Genomic DNA, 26,345 nt, shown 5'->3' on the forward strand with positions numbered 1-26,345 from the left:
CTACACAAAGTGCTAATAAACATTTTGATTCAAAATTATCTCAGCTACATTTTTTATTTAAAACATTTTTTCTACGAGGGGGAGTTTGTAGCATTTGCATTTTCCTTGATATATATTTTGAAATCCTCTCGTATATGTATTAAATTGAAATCCCGTCATATATGTATTAAAATAAAGAAGCATGTTTTCCATGTTTCTCTGTTCCATTAGTACGTATTAAAAGACCAAAATCGTTCAAATTCCTCTTAGCGTCGCCGAGTAGATATAAACACATTTTTAGAGTTTGTTTATATTTTACAGATGCGTTTTTCCTTGGTATTTTCTGTGATCGGAACCGCTTTTAGGATATTCGGCGTTTCAAATAAATATTCCAGTTTGTATGTTTTGTTTATGCTAAGTTAAGCGAATGAATTTAAAAGATTATTGGATCACTCTCGTTTGGCTCGCTGTCAGAGGGAGTGGCCTACAGTGTGGGTTCAAATGGTTCGTCAAATTTATATTGTTCTTGTGTTTCTTCATTTTTTATGGAAGATTAGTAGCTTTGCAGTTAATTGTGCAGTACGTGTTACGTTACGTGCAATGGTTCCAGTTTTGTAAAAATGTGCCGCTGATTTGTTTCTACCTCATCTATGTTTGTCCCCGACTGATCAACGTTCCAGACCATTTGAAGCAGTCCTTTTTGTCGTGCATAGCAGAAATTCCAGTATGATTCCAGTTTAACTCCAGAAGTGTTAGTGCATTGTTTTTTGTGAAATCAAGGTAACTTTTTTATTTTAAACATTAAAAAAAACAAATAAACATTAAAATAATAATTGCTTTCATAATTTAAATAATAAAAATAAATGTTTTAATAATTAATATTGTAAATCTTAGGGTGTGGCTATGCTGTCATTTTAATTGTTCTCTGTTAAATTCAATGTTGACATATGACAGCTAGATTCATATTTTTGTGACATTAGCTTGTTTTGTTTTTAGAAACGGTAAATTTTTACGAATAGTTTTATTTAAAAAGATAATTCTTTACTTGTAATAATTTTTTATTTGCCACAGTTTATAGCCCAGTAACATTTGTAAGTTATGTAGCAATTCCCACTTGTAAACGCACAGGACACATGTAAGTTTTTCTTTGTTATTTTTATAACTACTTTTGTGACTAATAATATAGTCTTTATGTATTATCTGTGTTTGTAACTGTTTGTGTTGAGACAGTAATAAATGTTTAATTTATCTCTCTGAACCATTTTGTTTATTTTAGAAAAGTTTCCTAACCCCTGTTTGTGTTCTTCATTTTAGAAAAGAAGAGCCTTTTTTCCTTTATTCAGCAAGATTAGGATTCTTCGAAGCGGCGTCCTTAATTCAAATAGCTAGAGGTCTTTCTTGTTGTTTTTATTTGCCCTTTTGTCCAGGAGATTTATGTAAGTATCCATTTGTTTCATTTTTTGTAGTTGCCCCAATCCGACCCCTTGCCATTCACTTATCTAAGACCCAGCTCTCCAAATAAGCCCGGAGTGCCGTTCGCACAGTATCATTTATTTTGCTTGCCCTATCACCACCCCAGTAACTTCTGTCCCAATTTTCAAACCCCTATAATTATACCCTATGTGGTAGGCAAAATATTTCGTTGCAAGTTTAGGAGGAAGCCCGCGGGTAGGAGTGGCAAACCTTTTTGCATATTTTTTATCCAAAATTGATATTCTTAGCAAAATTCAGCATGTTCATCTAGTTTATAGAGATCAAATCTCTGACGACTGGACTATTTAAAACACTTTTCTTTTTCATTAATTCATTTATATATAAATTAACAGTTTGGAAATCTATAACAATGTTTATATTTCAATGAGTTTCATGTGCAGAAGACAATATTTCATCTTTAATGTGGCTACATGTGAAGTAATTTGTGTATTATTGTTAGTTTTTTCACCAGGATGATGTAGCTTACCCTGTATACGGAACTAGTTTCCACAAACGCGCCGAAAATCTTTTAAATCCGCATTTTTCTACTTTAAACAGCCACCGAATTGATTTTTGAAGATTAATGGTGGTCATTTTTTAAGGGAGTTGGTCTCAATGGAACCATTAAGTGTGCTTTAAGTTTATTTAGTTCAGCTGTAGCATACAAATCAGTCGTTTAAAACGTAATGGAATTGTAGGAAAACAAACGTTGTATCTTTTGTTAAGATAACAGTTAGATGGCTTTTAGAAGAAACATAACGCTTTATGTGAAATCTTTATTATTTGCACGATTTTGATTTTGATCTCACGGCTAAATTTTTCGAGATATTTACCACAAAAGTCGATTTTGTGTATATTAGTTTAAGATATCAGCCAATATAGGTTAGTAGACCCCATCGTCCCCATCGAAAGATAATTGTCACTTATATGAATAATTGCAAAATGTCTTTATTTTGGATTCATATTCATAAAGAAGAACAAGCCAGAACTTCATTTAGCATGGAGCAAATTTTTCTCCATCAAAAACATCCATTGAATAGTACAAGAATTAAATTCTGTATAGTTTATTGCTTTTAAATATTGAATAATCACTTTCACATATTATTCTTATAGCGTTATTTTAAATGGTGTCTACAATTTTTAGAATTGTTGTTGAAGCAGAAGAATAAGCATGGCATCGATATCGATCTTGGAGCGGATCAGATTTTCGTACCAGAAAGACATTTCAAACGGTTTAGACTTTTTTGACATGTTGCTGAAATATTTTTGATGTGGTCCTTCCATGTTTGAGCTTGATCAAATATTAAATCTAGATATTTAATTGTTTTAATATATTCAAGTGTAAAACAAATATCTTTCATTTTCTTTTTTTAAGCAACCGAGAAAATGTATGTTTCTATATTTAATGTATAAAAAGCTCTGTCTTTTCTTTTAATGTTGCCTACTCCAGGTTCAACATGTACAAAACAGAAAAACAAAGCTTAAGAAGCTTTTGACAATGAAACCAACAAGTGAAAAATGCTGCCATTGAAAAGAAACGGACATATTACAGGTACCCCGTAAGTCTAAATTATTTTTCTCTAAAAAGGAAATATACTGTGTGTGCTTAGAGTAGTGAATGGGACAGCCTTATTTTAGGCTTTAGCCTCTTCAAGAAATGGAATCCTAGTAGTTTGAGGCCCAGAAGAAGGCGGTAGGTGATCGACTTCTGGTGGAGAATGTGGAGAACTTCTGTGGCAGGTCAATTGATTAATTCCATATAAATATTTCCTTTTAGAATTGTTTGGGCTTGCTTTAAATAAAACGCGTAGAAGTTAGCTCTTGCTAGGTCCTCATCTAGGACCGGTATGATTGTGCAATATCACTAGAAAGTCACAGATATCTTCCTGTACTTTGTGTGTTTTAATGCGTTTCTTAAGGAGTGTATCGAGGGCACTTACTTTCCAGCATGTGAATTCGGGATAATGTGAATTTCAGAATTGTAGGTGGTGGCTGCTATGTTCTTAGCTCACACATACAACTTTATGTCCGACATAGATAGGATTTTGTTTGGGAGTAATTAGTAAAAATCAGGATGATGTAAATATATAAGTGCATTCACTGTTGGGCATGCTAAAGATTTTTGTTACTGTCCGCTTAGGTAGTACTTTAGACACATATTGTTTGACTTAGGTATCTCTCAATGCAGTTTTGCTCCATTAATCTTGGTACCTCTTAAGAGGGTATCAACGAATTTGGATTAGAAGTCTTTAAATACTTGTACGAAGCTAATCGAGATGTCGTTGGAGCAAGCAATTACGCAAACAGTTCTGGTGGATGAGAAGTTAATTTCGGATAAGCTATCCACGATGCCTTTTTGAAGGAGGTATTTGTTCACGTCAGTCATGACTAGATGAAAGTTTGTCTGGAGATTTCTAGGTGTGGGGATTGTATTGCCCACTAGAGTGACGTTAGCTTGCATACTCCAATAGTAATACAGACTTATGACTGGATTTTGTGAAGATTGATAGGTTGGTAGGTGTTAAGGTTGTCTGCTCTATATGGGTAAACTTTTAGGGATTAGATATTATTTAATAGAAGCTCGTTGGATTTTAAAATTTGGAAGAATTTTCACTGCTAGCAAATGCTGAAAGGAATATTTTCCGTTCTTTACTGGCATGGATTATTGCAAGCTGTGAATGGCAATTGTGGGATGATTTGGTCGTGAAATGTGGTAGGATCTAGAAATGATGTAGTTTGATGGTTGGTTTGGGTATAGGAGAGTGTGATCAGATATAGAAGTGTAGTGTATTATAGTTTGATTTGAGATCTAGTGTGGGTTTCGGGAGGGGATTATGTGTTTTCAGAGAAGATCTGTTTTCAGAGAAGAGGGTCGGATATTTTAAGTTGGTTTTGAGCTGTTTAGGAGCAGGAGTTTAAGTTTCTTGGTCGGTTTGGCTGCAGACAAATAGATTATTGTTTTTGTAGAATTTATGTTTTGATCGATCCATATGTGATCGTTTATCCTTTTTCTTTGCAAGGTATGGTACCTCAGTTGGCAATATTTGTACTTATATTTTACGACAGTTAATTATTAACCATCTCCTTAATCTCCTGACTATGTGAATAAAACAAATAAGCTATTTTGATAGCGCTTGTAGATAAAATAATCCCTGCAAAAAAGGAAGAATAAGAATAAAGTCGTAAAAAAGGACTCAATAGACATAGAATGCTAGACGATAATATGAGAAATCTTCAGCTGTAATATAGAAACTTTTCAAATACTAATGGCCCAAAGACTTCTTCAGAATTATTAGGAAAAGAATACAAATGTACAGTTCATTCAAATTAATACAGTTTTTATTTCATCCTGCTACCTAAGAAGTGACTATTTTGGTATTCGTTCCCTTGATCAGAAATGTTTGCAGGTTTGGAGCATATGGACGCTGTCAGATGTGTGTATGGGGAAGTTTAAGCTCTGAGTGTATGGTGCAAAACTATGGTACGGGAGAGAGACAAACGACTTGGCTATTGCTGGCGTGCATAAAACCAAGGACGTCGATGACATGTAGGGTTATCATAAATTCTTTATCACGCGTCACCCCTTTGGGGATTTGGGAAATACTATTGTACACTACACCAGTGGAGCAAATACTTGATATATGAGTATGAATATGAATATGACGCACTTTTAAATTCATTCTGCTTTCTAAAAGGTTCTAGTGGTTTGTTTAGTGATTTTGGACACCTGATTATTACGAATAGTTCACCTGCTTGTTTTTGAGTACCTAAAACTAAATATGAACAGATATATATATATATATATATATATATATATATATATATATATATATATATATATATATATATATATATATATGTTAACAGTATAGTTATGGTCCATAACTTATGGAAAAAATAGACGAGAAACTAAGCTTGGTCTGTGAAAAGAAATCTTAGCTAGGAAATATAAGAGAATGGATAAATAACAACAAAAATAATCCCACACATATTGTCCAGAACGAGGCAAATTTGCCATGATATTCGACGGCCTAAAAAAACAATAAAGAGAAAGATTAAATAGCAAATCAACAAAACGTATCCATAAAACTCTCCGTTGCACAATATTGGAGAGGAGTTTAGTCAGAAACATTTGGCAGCTTGAGAAACAAATAGAAGCTACGCTAGAAGCATAAATTAGAAACAGCAGCTGAAGGTTTTAGAATAGAAGTTGGAAATACATAGCAGTGCTTATACAATAAGAATTCAACTCAGCTGTTTTTTAAGAATATGGTTTTGTTTTTAAATCCAAAAATATGGCGCCTTATTTGTATTCATAGAAACAATCAAATATTATCCTCCAGCTAAACATATTTTACACTTCTTCTCTGAATAAATCACCTATAATTGCTTACTTTTCATCCAATACGTTTTTATTTCTCTTTTCTATACTCTTTTCTTTCTCTCTTTCTCTCTAAGATTTCTCTTTTCTCTTTTCTACACGATATGTCAAAATGGAGTTTGCTCTTATTAGTATTCCTTGAGCTATGGTTATACATAAGGATCCTGAAGATACCGTGGACAGACAAAGTCACCAATGAAGAAGTACTACGGAGAATGAACACAACCGCGGATTTGGTCAACATCGTGAAGAGCCGTAAGCTGCACTACTTGGGACATGAGCTACTCCAATGCATTTTGCAAACACAGCTATCTCGTATAGCAACCAACAAAGTCGTCATAGCCAGAATGATCGCCAACGTTCGCAATGGACAGACACCCTAAGAACAAAGAAAAGTATTTCTTAATATCAATTGGATCAATCTCTGTTATCTGAAACTATTTAAATTCTGCTGGCTAATATATATATATATATATATATATATATATATATATATATATATATATATATATATATATATATTTCTAACCGCTCAATACATAGCTCAAACATTGTTCAAACGTTTTAATAGCGTCCCCTCACCGACTGAAAATTATTTCATACCTTTTACCCTTCAATCAGTTAAATTTTAGTAGATTCATTCAACCGGCGATATCGTTTGCAAAATCCAGTTCCGAATTTAACACCCGGAATCCCTTTTTAAGGCCAATAACATCCTTCCCAACCCATGTACACATACGTACGTATAACGTACATGTGTACGTAAAACGCACAATCGTAGTAGTAACGTTGAAACTGCGGCACCACTGCGTAACAATATCCTACGGTGTAACCAGTGACGTAGGAATAACACATGTTATAGGAATAACATAAAATTAGGAAATTTAGTTTAAATTATGAGATTAAAAATACTTTTACTGCAATTTGTCGTCCATTTTGACCTTAAGTGATAAAGATAAAAGAGATCTTGTATTGCCAATGTTGAAAATTATAATAAATCCTTCTTTAAGTTTTTGTGACGTCTTAGTCTGATTAGTTTATTATAGAAATGAACGAATTCATGAGAAGTACCCAAAACCGATTCTAGGGAGTTAACCGCCCGCGTGCTAAGGTCTAATGTGCCGCCCCCTCTGGAGAATGTTTCGTATTTTTATTAACGATGAAATAACTTATCTACTCGTCTAAGAATAAAAATAAAAACACTAATAATTATGCTAATAGTATATGAAACGTAAAAGTTTAGTTTTTGGCCAGAAAAAATTCTTTACCAAGATTAGAAAGAAATAAAAATAGAATCAGTGCGGTTATCTGGCGATTTCCAGGACACTTTGTGGATTGTTTTATGTGGAAACTAAGTTCCTCCAATGATTAGGTCATGGTTAGCACACAGTGCAATGAAACGTCTGCGTTATATTGCTGACCAGTGTTATGCTTTCCCATAACGTGTCGTAAGTTGGTGTTGTCAGTGCCAACCTTGGCATTGAAGTCTTCCATCGCCAGTTTTAGATCGGTAGATATATACGCAATATTGCAATATGCAAGAGAATTAACATGCCAACTTTAAAAGTTATGTGCACCAATATATGCACAGCGGCATATATTGGCAGTCAAGCGGCTATGGGATCCTTAGAAATCTTAAGGTAGACTTTAGGCTAGTGTGGTAATTCCAGGAAGAAAACCGGGAATAGATTGGCGGAATATAACAGTGTTAAACTGGTATGTATGCCAGGTTATTGAGAAAAACATGGCAATCAAAGATAACTTGCCATTAGATAATCAGCTTCAAAAGTCTTCGGTTCACGGCCGGAAAAGCATGCCAAAATTTATATTTGATAAAAATCGCTAAAAGGAGTGAAATAGTGCAAAAAAAGCAAGAATTATAACAGAGTCACAACAGACTTTCTTACTGGATATGCGCCAGGAAAATGACACTTACATACAATGAGGCTCTTTTATGAAACTTTGTAGTCTACGCAGACTCTGTAGCAGAGAATCTGAAACAGTGAACTATATCTTGAATACTTATGGGGTAGTAGATCGCAAGGGACAAACACTTTTTGGAGACCATCAAGTGACTCCAAAAACGTATGGTGCCAATCCACTGGACTTGCACAAGCTGCTACAGTGTTGTAGCATAAACAAACTTGGAAGTTGTTATTTTTAATTTACTAATAACTATTGAAAAATTCTATTTTTCTTATAATATTAGATTTAATTTATTTTAATAATTATATTTCTTATAATTTGAACTTATAATAGTTAAAAAATATCTATTGAATTTATTTAGTGTTATTGTTGAAAGCGATATATTATATAAAGCGATATATTGTTGAAAGCGATATAATTGTTGTAAATCTATTAAACAGTGAAATGTTAGTAAGTTGTATTCGGATATTAATCACATAATTGTTATCTCCAAATGTGAACCACACACTTTAAATAATTTTTTTGTATTAACTTATCTCTGTCCACAAAATGTTGACTTCATTCTTTTTATCACAAACTTAATTAAAAATCCAAAATGATTACGCCGACAAACTTTCCTGCTGACAGTTATCCTTCCCCTTGAATCATTCCGCCACTGCCTGCACTTCCTGTTAATGGCCCTTTAATTTCCGGTTGACAGCACATAGGTACCTCCAATTTATTGATTAGCATTGTTTATTGTTTCTCCCGACTCGCTATTGAATTTGTAAGCGACGAAAACGCCAACGATAAACACTGTGTTGCTATTAAAGTTGAAACAGGACTCTGAAAGTCTATATACAAACGACCAGAAGAAGGAATAAAGATCGTTACAGGAATGGTAATGAAGTCGACGGGATTATCAGTGAGGATTTGAGGGTCGCATTTTTCTCTTTGTCGATTTTTTGTTTTACATATTGAAACGTGTAGAATTGATTCGCTACAAAGTTTTGTAGATTTTTATGAGAGTATCATTGATTTTTTATAAAGTGTGGGACAGGGAAAAAAAATGTATTCCAGTATATTAACTCAATAAAACTTGTAATTATTTTAAACAGGTAAAAATGCAAGCGATGTTTTAATGTAGTTCTGTTGAACTGTATAAAGAGCGGCATTAAAAATAAGAATTATCGTGATGATTGAGAATTTTAATATAGGCTACTCTTTTTGGCCAAGACAGGCATACTGTTTATATATATACCAATATATATATATATATATATATATATATATATATATATATATATATATATATATATATACACCGGTATTTAGGCGCCTGGCCCTTCCGGTAGGGATCTATGGAGGAGTATCACTGAGCCGCAAGCCCTTATCTCTTGCCGTACTGCTCCACCATAGGCCGATAAGACACCAGCATATTCTAGTCTAAGCCGCAGATTCATTTAGAATTTTAAACTGCTGCGTTAGCCTTTTTGTTTTCTGTACACCGAGCTGGGGATCGAACCACTGAACCACTCGCAGTGAAGCGCATGAGAACCGGCCGCCCAGCCCGCTTGGCTATCTGACCGACTAATTGGCTTATGTTCAGGAGATTCGCATAAATATCTGTATCACTATATAGTCCAGGATGTCTATAAATTCTGGTTCTTAAATGATCAATCCATAATTAGTTTCTTATATTAGTGTTTAGTTAGTGATAAATTGAACGAGCTTGTTTATGAGTTTTATTACATTACTGATTATGGATTACTGGTTATGTAATATTTATTCGGAAATCCTTGTGTGGGAATGAACAACCATCCAAAAAGATGGTTTATTCCAAGGCTTATTCTAATTATGATTGTTTTTGATGTCTCTTAAGTGAATCGGACCTGATAGTCTAGCACTTATCGGCACAGTTATTTACCTATCTTCTTCTAATTTTTGTAAATATTGTATAATAATAAAAAATATTTGGCGCAGGGTTTATTTTAGGGGGTTTTTAAACAATAAAAACAAATATTATATTATTAAATATATATAAATATATAATTAAATATTATATTATATATAACAAAATAAAAAACCTATTTATTAAGAGTTTAAATAATTAATGATTTTCATCTGTTTTGTTTATGAGCATATTCGACGTTAAATTAAATTATTTAAGTCATATACGTTTAATAGTTATTTAACCAACAAGTGTATTAATAAGGGCGATTAACAATTGAGATATTTTAACGCGTGAGCGAAGCGAGCGCGATAATGTTCGAGATTGTTAATCGCCATTTTAATTCACGAGTTCGTTACAAAATGTTTCCGTCGACCGTACTTTTCAGAAATAAAAAAATCTTAGTTTAAATTTTTATTTACTTAACGATAAATAATGACATACAATGACAGCGGCTACTTCATTTTAAATAATTTTTTAGTGGGAATATAATATATAGGTATATGTTTGGTTGCCTACACCACAGTTCACTGTCAATCACAGAGCGTTAAATGTGGTTAAATTAATTTATACAAGCATTATATGTTGTGTTGCCTATAATAAAATCGTTCATTAATAGAAATTCATTCATTAATAGGGGTCATTAATCAACGATTTTGAGGGTGTTAAAATTAATCATAAATGGACGGTCGACGGAAAAATATATTTAAAATCGCATTAAGGAGTATTATGCGATCCCTATAAACATATATGCGAAGCTCTCATACAGTTGTTGAAGCTCGGATCCTAGCCGAAAAGTTGTCCGATAACGTTGAATTTTATTAAGATCAAGACTGTTGTCATGCAGGGTAAAATTTGCATCCAGATCCCCTTAACTTGACAAAAGGTTTATTTTGAATCTAAAAATCTGAAAATTGATATGTTTGCTGTTTGGGCATCATACAAATATACTATAACAACAAAAAAAATATGACATCTATATGTCAAAAATTTGGATTGTATACATTGCCAAATAGACCGAAAAATAGGTTTCTATAAATCATACATTGCCAAATTATGAAGGACAAGTAATATAAATAAGAACTATCAAAATTTAATCAAAAATTTTTATTTATTAATGTAAACATTTATAAAACAATTCCTGTTATGCACTAAACATAGTTAAATATTACACTTGTTGCAAAATATTAGAGGTTAGTCGCTTCTTGCAATTTCTGCACCAGCCCATTGCACTGTATACTGGAAACTGATCCAAATTATCTAATCTGATATCATCTTGGAGTCTAGGCTTTACCGGGTTTTTAATTTTTAATATTTAAATTTAAATTTTAATAAGGTAGTGGTAGCTGGTCATTGCTGGGACGTCCTCTTTTTATTTTGTCAGCCTGCAGTAGACTTTTGGCAACTTTAATTCTAAATTGTTTCAAAGGAATGACTGTCTTTTATCTTATTGTAGAATGCTTGCATCACGTTTATATAGTAGACAAGCATTACTAATGGATATATCTATAATTTGAGAAAAAATGCCCAAATACCATCTGTGTGTTTTGAAGCGATATATATATATATATATATATATATATATATATATATATATATATATATATATATTAAAGAGAAACATGTCTGCCAAATCCACACCACCCATGGTTGCCATTGGAATGGAGGCTACATAAGAACTACATAAGGTTACGGACTTGTTATCGTACCACTTTACAACGACAATGCGACTATCATTGTCTACTCTCTGGTCAAAGGAGCCTCTCCAATCTTTTTTGTTTTCTTAGCAGATTCAAGTGGGCAACCCCGTAGTCCGTCTTTCCTAGCAGTTCCCAAAGAAAGTATTCCAAATTCACTTCGAAGATATGTAATAAGTTTTAAACTTGTAATCTGTAAAATAAAACATCTGTAAAACGATGTCTTCTAAAGGTATGATTTCCTCCATAGGGAAAGAAATCATACACTATTCCCGATACGCCACAATGAGCAAACATTTTGAAACCCCATTTTTTTGGTTTGTTCTTCACATATTGTCTTCTCGAGCCTGCCTTTTTCTCTGATTCAATTGTGTATGTCAATAGTCCGTATACGCTGGCATGTCAACAATCCCCATTAAAATTTCGATAGTTAAGAAATCGTTCATCTCATCTAAATTTGTTCCTACGCATTTGTGAAATGTTTGTGTCGAATACAGGTTAGTTTGTTCTACGATTAATTTAACAATATCTGGACTAAAAAAGGTTTTAAAATGTTGCAAAGATGTTTTTGTATTTTGGGGTTTTGTAAAATCATTACTTTGTTCTCTTGTTACCTCATATTCAAAATCATCAGTCGTCCAGTTGAATAAAGGCTCAGCTTTTTTTCCGCTTTAGTTTTATTGAAGAACTTGCTCGTTTTTGGATTACTGGAGAAAATTGTGGCACTACTGAGGGAGTAGCTGCTGCTAGTCTTAGTTTACTGACTTAAACAGGTAATATTTCTACAGCTTTTTTTATATCTTCTTCAGAAGTTATATTTTCTTTAACATCATCCGTGTCTTCTGTGAATTCTTTAAAAGAGTCTCCCATTCGGACATGACACTCTCCTTCTTCCCATACTCCTTGCTTCTTATATATTTTCCTGTATTATCAATCTTAGGATATTGTAACTTTTTATTTTTATTGTTGTTTATTATTTGGTATTCTTTGCTCATTTCTCGCAATTTCGTATTTATTTTCTTTTATGTCCATGCTATTCTAAGCATCCTTCGGCAAAACTACATTTTAGATGACTGTAGCTTGTTTATGTGTTCTTGTGTCAGTGTCCAGCTTTCAAGTTTATACTGTAGTATCGAAAACACGTAATATCTCAGAGCTCTTACTCTCAGTTCTGATCTAAGGTCTTTAGTGCAGATAATAGATTTCATTTTTACAAACGTACTTCTTGCTTTTTCTCTCCTGGTCCTTTTTTCTTTTGTTTAATCATTATTTTCTGAAATCCAGTTTTCCAGGTATTTGCATTTTCTAACCCTTTCTATCGATACATGTCCCAAATGTATGTTTTTTTGTATATTTGTTTTCTTTGTTGGTATCATATATTTAGTTTTTCTTATATTCATTTTTAGTCTATATTTTTGCTTTTGAAACTGCTTGTCTTGTTTAGTAGTAGTTAAAGTTGTTAAGCAGAGCTCGCCATTATCGCATTTTCATTTGCATATCTTATTTTGTTAATAGTTCCAGTCAACGAAGGCTTATTTTCTTGCTAAAAAATAGTCATCATTGAACAACATTTTTGTAAAAGCGATATATTATAAGTTTACATTGTGCTATGTTAGTCATCGTTCGAGGATAACACAGTACGTAATGATGAACAAATTGTACCTAATCTCTGTCCATGAGTACTTTAGTTTTCGGCAGCTGTAACCCGACTTACATATTTCCAAAGTAGTAGCCCAAATACGTTTATTTCAGTTTTAATTTTGACTGCGTTGAGCTCTCTTTTTAGCCATAATATACAATAAAAAAATTTATTTAAGAATTTGTGATTCATTCTTAAGAAAAATTTTTAAATAGACCAATAAATATGCAACATAGAAAGCACTAATACATTTTGTTTGAAAGATATTTAATCTCTAATTAAATTACTGTAATAATAATCTCGCATATATGCTTTTTGTTTATTTTTGTCAATTATAATTCTAATTTAGAATTAATCACCAACCATCCACATAAAACATCTCCGTCAGCGTAATTTCGAGTGTCCATGCAAACCCATGGACGTGGAAATTCTTCGTATATTTATTGTCGGGAGCGCAATCACCAAGTTTTATGTCAAAGTCCTCTCGATTATTTTTAATTAGCCCTGGCATTCGTCGACGCTCTGTATCAAGTATTACTTGAACACATAGCGGTTTCTACATACACGCTGTATGTAGGGGAGAGATGGGACGCCACCATTTTACAAGCGTTAAGGTGCTTGAGAAATAACGAATTTTAAATATTTTTGATACTCTAATTTCAAAAATATCTTCTTTTTTCATAGTAGTTTTTTTGGAATCAATTGTATATTTTCGTTAAAAAAGATATACATAAAGGCACCTGGAAATCACCAGACTGCCTTAGAGTAAATATAATAGATCGTGATATGGTAAACTCAAGACACCAGTCGAATATAACAAACGTCTGTACCAGTAGAGGAGCTAATACGGATTCTGATCACTACCGGGTCAAAAGTAGAGTAAGGGCCAGAATTTTAAACATAATAAAAGGAAATAGCTTCTAAACATGAACGATACAATGTAGAAGAACTCTAAAAATACGAACAAAAATATAGAATATAAAGACAATTCAAATATTAAACTACAAAAACATGAAAACCTAAATGAATAATGGTAAGGGTGAAGAAATATCATGAAAGAAGCAACTGAACAATAACTATGCATGAAAGGTATATAAGAACGAATTACTGGTTTGAGAAATAATGTCAGAATAATATAATAGAAAGAAAAATAATAATATTATAATCGAAAGAAAAAACAGATCATATTTACTTATACAACAGGTGCTTAGAACGCGACAAGCAGAGGAAGAATATAAATAACTAAGTAAAGAAAAAAAGAAAATCCACCGCAGAAAGAAGAGAGGGACTATAAACAAAGAACTTTAAGAACTACAAGATCTAAGTAAGCCAATAGAGACGAAAAAAATATAAAAAGATACTCCTATTTTTACCTTGCGTTTTTTTTAAACAATAATTTATGGTCAGAATTTCATTTTTTATCTATAAGTTTTTTCCCATATAATTTAAATAAACAATATTTATACCATTTTTTTATATCAAGAATATCTTTATTTTCCCGTTTTTTCAATTAAAATTGATAAATAATTTACGGAGATATTTGCAAAAAAGCAGTTTTTTTGCACTAATTTATAAATTTAATTAATTTTTTTATTAACAAAACAAAATGTTATTAATACATTTCAACATTGAGGAATTACCGTCCTTTAACTTTGTGCGAAATTTCCCCCCGATCGGTCAAATAGTTTAAAAGTTATTTAATTTGTTTATCCCTGGGACTAATTATTTAAACCATTGAACTTGCCCTATGAATGATACTAGACACATCTAACAAATTTCATAGGATTCTTTAAGACTTATACTATCTCAGAAGTTAAATGAATATTAAGTTTTCATCGAAATTATTTACAAAATAAACGTTTGAAAAAGGGGTATGTTTTTTACTTAAAAACAATTGTAATAACTTCCATATTTTTCAAGCTACAGACTTGTACGTACAACTATTAGATAGCTGGTAAAAAAACTCACATTCAACAAAAAAAATAAACCTTCTATGAACGATAGGAACGAAGTTAGCGACAATTTTTTTTGTTAATTATATCTCCATTGTTTATAAACATTAAGAAGTAAAATTTGCACAAATTTTGAATGAAAATCTAAACTTTATATTGAATTTTATAGCTATAAAATTCATCCAATTTCTCGAAACTTAAAACCTTTCGAAACGAAGTTACTTTCGAAAGATCGACATAGGAAAGTGGAGGGGAAACTGTTTTAGCTCCTCGCTGCAAAATTTAATATTATGGTTACCCCCAGTAACCCCCTGGTCTGGCCCAGTTGCATTGATTATCTGAGTTAAGTTGTTTCTATTGTCTTCAAATAATTCATTCAGGTATCTGTCCATCTTTTTATTTTATTCTCTAGATCTACAATAAGATTTCCATCTTTGTCTTTAAGTTTACCTATTTGGCATTTCTTTATGCTTCCTGTTATCCCTTTTACTTTTCTGTACATATTGAACGCATCGTACTTTTTCTCATAGGTTTCCATTTCTTCACATTGTTCTTTAATTCACTCCTCTTTGGCTTCTTTTATTCTCTTTTTTATGTGTTTATTTATTTCTTTGTATTTGTCTGGGTAATTCTTCATCTTTCTTCTTTGTTCCATCAAGTCTAGTATATCTTGTGTCATTCACCCCTTATTCTTTGTTGTTGTTTTTGTAAGATGTTTTTTTCCTGCTGTTTGTATAGCTGTATTCATGTACTTTAATTTTTGTTTAACGTTGTTTGTATCGTTAATTTGTTGCTGCACTGAACGGAGGTTTTCATTTATTTCTTCTCCTGTTTCTTGTCGTATATTTTTGTTTCTAAGTTTACTTAAATCTAGTGCCTTTCTGTGTGGTCTTCTAATCTTTTTTGGTCTCGCCTCTATCACAGCAACTACCGGGTTATGATCTGAGCCTATATCAGCTCCTGGGTACGTCTTAGTACATTTAACAGCATTATGATACCTCCTTGCTATCATAATGTAGTCTATTTGATTTCTCACTATTTTTTCTTTGGTATGTTGTGGAGATGTCCATGTATATAACCGTCGAGGAGATAATTTGAAAAAGGTATTTGTTATTACGAAGTCTTTACTTTGGTAAAATTGAATCAATCGATCTCCTCTGTCATTTCTGTTTCCAAGCCCATATTTTCCTACTTGTTCTCCTACCTTACCTTGATCCACCTTGGCATTAAGATCGCCCATTAATATGTTATTGTATGGAAAGACTGACTTAATAAGTGAAGACAAACAACCTGCAACAAAAAGGTTCAGATCTGACAGTGAAGTCGAATAAACGAACCAAATTTTAACTTTTAAACCAATGTATGTAAAGAAAATAAAAAAGGTATAGTTCAATAAACATTGCAAAATTTAATAAGGCAAGTGATGAAAAAATCGACTTATTTTATCAAAGCAGTAAGGCAGATTAGATTAATATTGTATATCATATTTGTAAGAAAAATAGAATAAAAATCAATATTGTTAATTATAAAAATACAAACAATTATAATTAATATAAGGAATATAATAATATAATGTGTAAAAAATTACCTGAAATTTAATTTATAAAATATATAAGTATTATTACATCATTGATATAAAATGAAAAAACATGTTGATTTTCCGGGATTTTCCGAGATTTATGGGGGGTGAAAATTATGTCATCATTATTAATACTGCGACAGACTATTCGAGCAAATTAAAAAAAAGTAAGTATTTAGGGTGAATTTCATATGGACTTAATGTTTCCGAGTTTTCCTATATTTTCCGGCCAGTGAAAACTATGTAGTTATTCATATTTCGACGAGCTACCCCAGAATAAAAAAAAGAGGCTTTTAGCTGCAAAGGAAACCAAGACAATGTAAATTTTTCCTACGTGTTGCAATTTAAAGTTCCGATGCCGAAAAAAAACGGAGCTGAAACAGATATCCTCTCCACTTTCCTATGTCGATCTTTCGAAAGTACCGTCGTTTCGAAAAATTAGATAAATTTTATAGCTATAAGTTTCAATATAAAGTTCAGATTTTCATTCAAAATTGGTGCAAATTTTACTTCTTAATGTTTATAAATAATGGAGATATGATTTTTTTAAAAATAGTCACTAACTTCGTTCCTATTGGTCATAGAAGGTTTTTTATTTTTTAATGTGAGCTTTTTTACCAGCTATCCAATTTTACAGACTTGTACGTACAAGTCTGTAGCTTGAAAAATATAGAAGTTATTACAATTGTTTATAAGTAAAAAACATACCTCTTTTTCAAACGTTTATTTTGTAAATAATTTCGATGAAAACTCAATATGCATTTAACTTCTGAGATAGTCTAAGTCTTAAAGAATCCTATGAAATTTGCTGAATGTGTCTAGCATTATGCATAGGGCAAGGTCAATAATTTAAATAATTAGCCTCAGGGATAAACAAATTAAATAACTTATAAAATATTTGACTGATCGGGGGGAAATTTCGCACAAATCTAAAAGATGGTAATTCCTTGATGTTTAAATGTATTAATACCATTTTATTTTGTTAATAAAAAAATTTATAAAATTTATAAATTAGTGCAAAAAAACTGATTTTTTGCAAATATTTCTGTAAATTATTTATCAATTTTAATTAAAAAAACGGGAAAATAAAGATATTCTTGACATAAAAAAATGACAAATATTGTTTATTTAAAATATAAGGGAAAAAATTTATAGACAAAAAATCAAATTGTGACCATAAATTATTGCTTAAAAAAACGCAAGGTAAAACTAGAAGTATTTTTTCATCTATTCATCATCTAGTATCCCCCACCTATGTCTTAAAAGCTTCAGATATCTGCGAAACATTTTTCCACCTTTTTTTTTAACCAGACTGGGCTATATGAAGGTGGAATGGCTGAATGCGACCGAAAATGTTTTAGACAATATTGATATATTAAATGTTTGTTTGTATGCCATACGCTAAATAAAAAATAAATCCTTCCTTAGTGACACGCTTCCTGGTAAAAGTAATAGCGACAGCTAAGTGATACGATAAACAGCGATATCGCGTACGATACATTTCATTTTTTATTTGCTGGGGTATAGTATGTATTTACACTGATATAAAATGCATAAAGTGTTTTTTAATTTATAAAAAAGTTTTTTCTATGTGATCATAATTTGAGTAGCCCATTGTATAATGATTGACTTATAAATAGTTGTATATATTTTGATACATTTTTGTATAAATTTTAATTTTATATTTAAGACTTTTGGAAACAGATCCCCGATTTCCCCTACACGGAATGCTTTAAACATATGAACTCTATGCACAACAAAGCAAGCTAGATTGTTTCGTTGGATTTAGTTAATTGAATGAAGGCTCAGCTGAACAAGAATGTTATTATTTTTGACATGTGACAGCAGTTGTTTGCAGCCCGTTTCCGCGATAGTAGCTCCCGCGTCCTGCTACATGCGAATGAATGTTCCGACGACGGAAAATGCGGATAGGATAGTGCCATTAAGTGTCACTTTTTGTCTCTGTGAAATGTTAGTTTGTTAATTGTTGATGGCGTTTTCTTGGTTCAAATATCCCTACCAATATGGACATTGTGGAAGCGTATGTTAAAATTTTTTGTATAGTTTGTAGTTTGTATTATTTGTTTGGTAGATAGGATCATGTATTCTTATCTAAGCTTGGGAAGTTTTACGACTATACTGTACTAACAACGGCGTTCGATACTTTTTATTAAAATTTAATAGGTCTAATAAGAACCAAGATGGACGAAGTTGCTGTATATTTTTTCGCGCACTCTTTGATATCATCTTTGACGTGTGTTAGTCCGGCGTCTTGATGGATATCTTCATTGGTTATAAACCATGGAACTCATAGTATTGTTCTTAATATTTTGGATTGAAATCTTCGTATTATTTCAATATTGGAATGTGCAGCTTTTCAATGTTTTTTTAATATTCTTTTGTTTTATTTTCTTAATGTTAGTATTAATTTTAAACTGGCTTCAAAATCATTAAAATATTAATAGGTATTATATATGCTAACTTAAGTTTTATATTTGTAATAATATTGTGGTATGACGAAAGGTTTTTACATGTTTTTTTATGTCTAACGATAAAGTCGTATCAGATGTATTTACTTTCTCTCCAAAGATGTCCAAGCTAGTTTCATTCTTCTGTTGATTTCTGGAGGTAAGGAGCCAGATTTATGTATTAATTGTCCCAGGTATACATACTTGTCTACTGTCTTAAGTACAGTGTTGTTTATTATTAACTCGTAGTACATGGTTTTTGTTCTTGTCAAGTTCATTTTTAAGCCAACTTCATTACTAGCTGCAGTTAGGTCGCTTATAAGTTCTTGTTGTAGTTTTGCAGGGTCATTAGTAATCAGCACGATTTCGTCTGCAAATCTTAGATGACTGAGGTATTCTCCATCAATAGATATTCCTTTGTTCTGCCAGTTCATTTTGCTGAATATCTTTTCTAGAGTTGCGATGAAGAGCTTTGGCGATATTGCGTCTCCTTGTCGAACGCCTCTGGTAGTGGGAAATTCTGGAGTGTTTTTATAAATTTTTACCTTAGCTTTTGCTTGTCTGTATATATTTGCTTAAGTTTCTAAATACGGTTTGTCAATGCCTTGGTTGCTCAAAGCTTCTATTACTGCCTTGGGATATATAGAATCGAAAGCCTTCTCGAAATTTATGAAGGTTAATGCTAGCGGTATTTCATATTCTTTCTTTCTTCTTTAGGTGCCGTCTTCTTAGCGAAGGTTGGCGATGACCTGTGCAAAGTCTTCCTATTTTGGGCTTTCCTTATTAAACTTTGAAAGTCTAATCCTGTCCAATCTGTGATGTTGTGGTCATTTGTCGTCTACCCGGGCAGCGTCTGCCTTCTATTTTCCCTTCTATAATAAGCTGAAGGAAGTTATACCTGTCATGTCTAAATATGTGTCCAAGATAAGACGGTTTACGCTTCTTGACAATTTCTGTGAGTTCACGTTCTCTATTCATACGCCTTAAAACTTCTTCATTTCTAACGCGGTCGGTCCAAAGTCATATTCTTTAGTTCTACTTATTAGTTCTCGAAGTACTATATGATATATGATCCATTTATGAAGCCAGCTTGTTCCCTTGTCTGTGCAGCATCTAATGCGCTTGTTAATCTGTTGTTGATGATCTTTGTGAATAACTTGTACACGATTGGTAGTAGGATTATGGTTCTGTAGTTTTTGATATTCTCTTTGCTACCTTTCTTATGAATGAGAATTATGTTTGCTGTATTCCAGTGGTCTGGTATGCATCTCGGTCTTAGGAAGTTCGTAAATATGCCTGCTAAGATTTTCCAGGTTTTATTGCTAGCGTATTTAAGCAGTTCCACTGTTATACCATCTATTCCAGATACTTTACCGCTTTTCATTTTTGTAATTGTCGATTCTACTTCTTCGGGAAGGACTTCTGGTACATCTTCTTGGTTACTGATTACTTCTTCAAGTGTGGAGACTATCAAGGTCTTCTTCACGTGTGTGTCCTACGTCAAGGAGATTCATTATCTGCAACTCTGTTTAATCTTGTCCTAGAATATATAGTCAGAAAAATCAACAAAGGTACATTTAGAACGAGAGAGAGACAAATAATAGCATATGCCGACGATATTGTGTTAATAACAAAGAACAGAAAAACAATGGAAAGTATGTTAAAAGAACTGGTAGCAGAAAGGAAAGTAATGGGCTTAGTAATAAATCAAGAAAAAACAAAAATAATGAGATTTGACAAAAAATATGAAAACAAAAAGACTAGACTGGGAGAATATATATTTGAAGAAGTAGAAAAGTTTAGGTATTTGGGAATATTAATAACAAACAATGGAGAAAGGGAAACAGAAATTAAAGAAAGGATAATTTCAGCAAATAAGACATACCATGCAAATAAAAAACTTCTAAAAAATAAATTACTGAGCAAGAAATCGAAAATAAAGATATATATAACAATAATTCGACCGACTATGATGTATACTGCCGAAACCCATAGCATGAAAGAAAAACAAGAAGAGGGCATTAGAATACTAGAAAGGAAAATACTAAGAGCAATATTAGGACCAATAAAAATTAATGAAAACCAATATAGACAAAGAACGAATCATGAACTACTAAACGAAATTAAAGAGGATATAGTTTGTAAAATAAAACAGCAAAGGGCAAAATGGCTAGGACATATATGGAGATCAGGACCATCTTCGACAATAATTTCAATATTGGAATGGACACCAGCTGGTAAAAGAAGACGTGGAAGACCAAGATCTACATGGCTACAAGAAGTAACAAATTATCTCAACAGAGCGGGCGTACGGCAATGGAGAGAAAAAACCAGAGATAGGAAACAGTGGAGAAAAATAACAGGAAAAATTAAATAAAGAAAATGAGGACTGATCTATCTCGTAACATAGATCTAGAAAGCTTAAGCGGCGTAACCCCGTGTGGGGTGTTTTTTTTCTTGCAGTACCGTCTCCTATCGGAGGTTAGCTACCATCACAGCAATCTTTACTTTGTTGGCTGCAGCTCTGAACAACTGTATTGAACTGCACCCATACCACTCCCTTAAATTTCGCAACCAGGAAATCCTCCTATGTTCCACATTTCTCTTTCCCGAGATTTTTCCTTGGATTATGAGTCTAAGCAGAGAGTACTTTTCTCCTCTCATTATGTGGCCCAGATATTCCAGTTTTTTCGTTTGTATGGTTTCTTTGACCTCGCCTTGATTTGTTACTCTTTCTGTCCATGGTATTTTCCACATTCTCCTGTAACACCACATCTCGAATGCCTCAATGTTTTTGATGTTTATCTTTTTCAGTGTCCAGGCTTCCATGCCGTACAGCAGAACGGAGAAAACATAGCACCTTAACATTCTCGTTCTTAAGTTTATATTTATGTCCCGGCTGCATAGGAACTTTTTCATTTTGACAAACGATTGTCTCGCTATCTCTATTCGCCTCTTGATTTCTCTTGTCTGGTCATTAGTATCAGTGAAGCAAACCCCTAAATATTTGTAGGACGTTACTCTTTCAACTTGCTGATTATTTATGGTTAAATTCACATTGGTGTATAGCTTCTTTGTTACAATCATGAATTTAGTCTTTTTGATGTTCAGTTTTAGACCATACTTTTTGGTATGGGTGTTTATGTTTTCCATCAAAAACTGCAAATTTGCTAGGTTATCTGTTACTATTAGCGTGTCATCAGCGTATCGTATATTGTTAATTAACTCTCCGTTAATGTTCATACCAATGTTCTGCTATAGGAGCGCTTCCTGATATATTGTTTCTCTATATATATTGAATAATAGTGGAGAAAGCACACAACCCTGACGCACACCTCGACGAATCTCAATTTCTTCGGTTAACTCATTATCAACTTTGATTTTTGCTGTTTGTCCCCAGTACAACCTGGATATGATGTTAATGTCGCGACTGTCGATGTTTTTGCTTCTTAGGATTTCATAAAGCTTTTGGTGTCTGACTTTATCGAAGGCCTTCTCAAAATCTATGAAACCTACGTAGGGGTGTTTAGCCACATATATATATATATATATATATATATATATATATATATATATATATATATATATATATATATATATATATATATATATATATATATATATATATATATATATATATATAGTACCTCGTAGTATGAATATCTTTTCTACGTAACTACGAGAACAAACACTTTGTTAGTATGTCGTAAAGTAAGTATGTAAACTATAGTTTGCAGCAATAAAATTGGCAATTACACTCTCCAATGGAATTTGTTTGAAAAAGCAAATACCATAAAATAGAATCTTAATCTCTTTTATTTTGGCTCCAAACCAAATCTCCGCTATTATTGTATTTGGAAAATTCGCTTTGTTGTTTTATAGCATAGTATTATTGACAATTATTAGCTGCTCAATCGTAATTAAACGCAATAAAAGCATTTTGAAGTAGATTTAAAATTAACTGTAATTCAACGAACTGATAGATAAATTGGTACTGCGTTCATTTAATAATGGTTATATATGATTTTTATGGTTAGTGCAAAAACAAATTTTTCTAGGTTATACTTGGTAATAAACAGACACATAATTACAGTTATTTTTTGTAAATGTGAATATTAATTATCAATGCAAGTGTCTGCATAATAACAATGAAGGTGGATAATAGTAATAGCTATGGGAAACAAATGCGACCCAAATTATTTCACATCAAAATTTAATAAAAACTATTTTTAACTAACTGTAAATCACTAAAATCCCTTATTAAAAATGATTCTTTTATTTTATAAATAAAGTTAATAACGAAAGAAGATAAGATAAATTTCTCAAAGAAGAGAATCCATAGCATATGGAGTTATGATACGAAAGTAGAGAAAGATGGTGTCAGCTTAAATAACTAAAAAAAGAACAACAAAGGAAAGTGCGTTTTAAAGGACCAGGGCATAAGGAAATTTCTGAAGCACTGCAACCAAATAACGAAATGATTGAGGATATGGAAGGCCATCTGACCTGAACAAAAGAAGAGATAGTGTAAAGTTGGGTACGATTTATTGAATACGTGTTTAATGAATGCGAAGAGAGTGATTTCCAAGACATAATTATGAAGCTAGATGTGAGTAGGATGAATCAAGAGTCATTGGTGCGATCCAGTTTCAATAAGCATTCCCGGCGATCAAAAGTATGAAAAATCACAGATCGTCATCACAGCTGACATATGAAGTACATAAACCAGTTAAATATAGATTTCAGAATGGTATATGGCACAGTCAAAAAGAGGAAGACTTGTGGAGAAGTCAGTGTACAAAACAATCTAATAAGATTGATTAGGATAACACTACCAAATACCAGAAGTGTTATGAAAGTATATGTAAGGATGTTAGAAATGTTACTTGTTGTTACTTACTTTAAACTTGCAGCACTTTTTTTTAACCAAATTAATTTCTAAGCATTGAGAAGCTACGACAACACACACACCGATCAGTGTGACCTCCAGCTTATCTTGGGAATGAATATAATATAATAAAGTTTTTTAAAATTATTCTTGATAAAGAAGATCTATAACCCTGTCGTTTTTGATATTTTTCTATAATCGCCCTGTATTTCGCTAATGTGGGAAGCTTTTGATGATTTGATTGGGTAATCATTACTTTAATGAAAAAATAAGTCATGACATCACAACTACTTTTTTTCTATCTCCTCTAGTTTTCGGTATACCCTGTAAAACATACCAATTTGGGACACCCTGTACATTCTTCGATGACCAAAATCTTTTTCAAAGGTTTTCAGTCATCATTAGTCTTTTTCAAAATATAAAATTAGTCTTTTTCAAAATATAAAATTAGTAAGTCAAATAATTAGGGAAACAAAAATTTAAAGTTTAGAAGTTGCTTTTGAATTGGTGTGCTGGATGATTCACGAATTGGTCTAAGATTTTAATATTTTGTAAACTTCTTTATAAATTAATATTGGGGGTTGTACTTTTGTATTTATATTAAGCACCTGATTTTTTGTCGACTCAGTTTTAATTAATGTGCGCACCAACCGAGTTTGAAAATAAAATAAAACCGGCCACTTACAATTCTGCTCAACCTACCTAAACGTATTTCAAGAATCTAAAAATATTGCTGCCACATCCGCAATGCAACAGGAGAATGTGCCATCATTCCAGAGCGCATAGTACACGAGTAACGAACAAGAGAGCTAAAAACCGTTCGAAACATTAAGAGCACATGTGTGTCCAATTAAAATAAGTAGGTACTTTGTAAACATTCCCTATTATTATGAAATACTACCCGCCGCGCGACAGGTATGCATGCATCGGAATTAATGTTTCTAGTTGAACAAAAAATTAATCAGGAATTATGCGGTATTAGCAGTCATTTGTCTATGTTCGTTGTTCGGGTTTGGTGTAAATGGTTTAGTGATTTGTTCGGATAATAGCAGGATAAATGGATCTTTTGTACTTGGAAAGTATAAAAATCGTTCTTGGTGAGTGTATTTAAATATTTTTTTAGAGTCCTTACATAGTAACTCTTGAATCGTAACATTATTTTAAATTAGGCAAGTGCATGTTAGCAATAAATATATAGTTAAGATTGACAGCACAATGAAATAGACACATCATTAATGAAGTAAATAAAGCACCAAACAAATTAAATATTTATGAAACTATAAACCAACTACCACTTGTAACTAACTTGTGCAACCAAACAACTTTTTGTAACTAACTACCAACTCAAGAGAGAGTGTGAAGTGATACAAGGAGCTAGTGAGAGTCAGCTTATCGCTGTGGAAATATATTATTTTAAAAAAAGAAAAAAAAATTATCATCTTTGTCTCGACAATCTTCTGTGGATCCTGGACTGCTCTAAGATTCGTTGCCATTATGTTCGGTTTCTGACAAAGTGTTGCCATCTTCTGATCTCTAGTATCCCTAAGTTGCTCTCAACTCCATCTAACCAACTAATTCGCGGTCTGCCTTTGCTTTTTCTTCTTATAAGTTGTTATAATTCGAAATTATATCTTTTGTCCTACTGCCATTGATCGTTTATAGCTCCAAATATTTTGTCCAGAGTCCAAAGTCTTTTATTCTTCTACGTTAGAGTCCATGTTTCCGCCCCGTATGTAAGGACTTGCCTCTCTAGTGTTTTGTATATAATTATTTTAATTTTTCTTTGGATATTTCTTGAGTGGAATTGTTTTTGGAGTCTGTAGTATGCCCTTTTGTAAGATTTATTCGTCTTTTAATTTCTTCCCTTGTTTTGTTCATAGTAGTCACCAGAGAGCCAAGGTGAAGCTGTCAACACGTTCAAAGATACGACTTTCAAAGACTTAGTAATGAACATGTACTTGATTTTGTCTTCATTGATGACTATACCGACCTGTTTCGCTGCCTTTTCCAATTCTAAGAAATATTCCTCAACATCTCGCTTGCTACGCCCTATTATGTCAATTTCATCTGCGTATGCTAAAATTTGTATCGATCTATTGTAAATAGTACCGCCGTCTCTAATGTGCTGTGGAAGAAATCAAATTTATTATTTTAAAACAAGAAAGAAGAACACGTAAATTTAATGTAAGCAAGTTAATAGGTAATCTCTTCAAAGGCAATTGTAAATAATTTGGTGAATAGAGTATCATATTTAAGGTTAATAACTGTAATTTCCAGATATACTCGTACTTATACAGTACCCCAAGAGAATATTAGGATGATGTTCTCACTCACATCATAATTTGGAGCACACCAGTCTTCTCGAAGAAAACGTTACACATTCCTAATTTTTCTGGATGTTTCGACGCCTTCTTGGTCATTTGCCTTTACTAC

General features: G+C 32.3%; 1 protein-coding gene across 6 annotated transcripts in view; it reads left to right on the top strand.

The window, feature by feature from the left end:
* LOC140435189 (uncharacterized) overlaps positions 1-26,345 on the top strand; it is a 1,123,409-nt gene that overhangs the window by 800,923 nt on the left and 296,141 nt on the right. The window contains exon 1 of one of the 6 annotated variants that reach the window (XM_072523969.1): positions 24,700-25,009. The exons of the other annotated variants lie outside the window; for them this stretch is intronic. The gene's annotated coding sequence lies outside the window, so the exon portion shown is untranslated. Of the gene's footprint in view, positions 1-24,699; positions 25,010-26,345 lie in introns of those variants that run through there. 6 annotated transcript variants of the gene reach the window in all.

Source organism: Diabrotica undecimpunctata, chromosome 2 (genome assembly GCF_040954645.1).
Source record: "Diabrotica undecimpunctata isolate CICGRU chromosome 2, icDiaUnde3, whole genome shotgun sequence".
NCBI classification, from domain to species: Eukaryota; Metazoa; Arthropoda; class Insecta; order Coleoptera; family Chrysomelidae; genus Diabrotica; species Diabrotica undecimpunctata.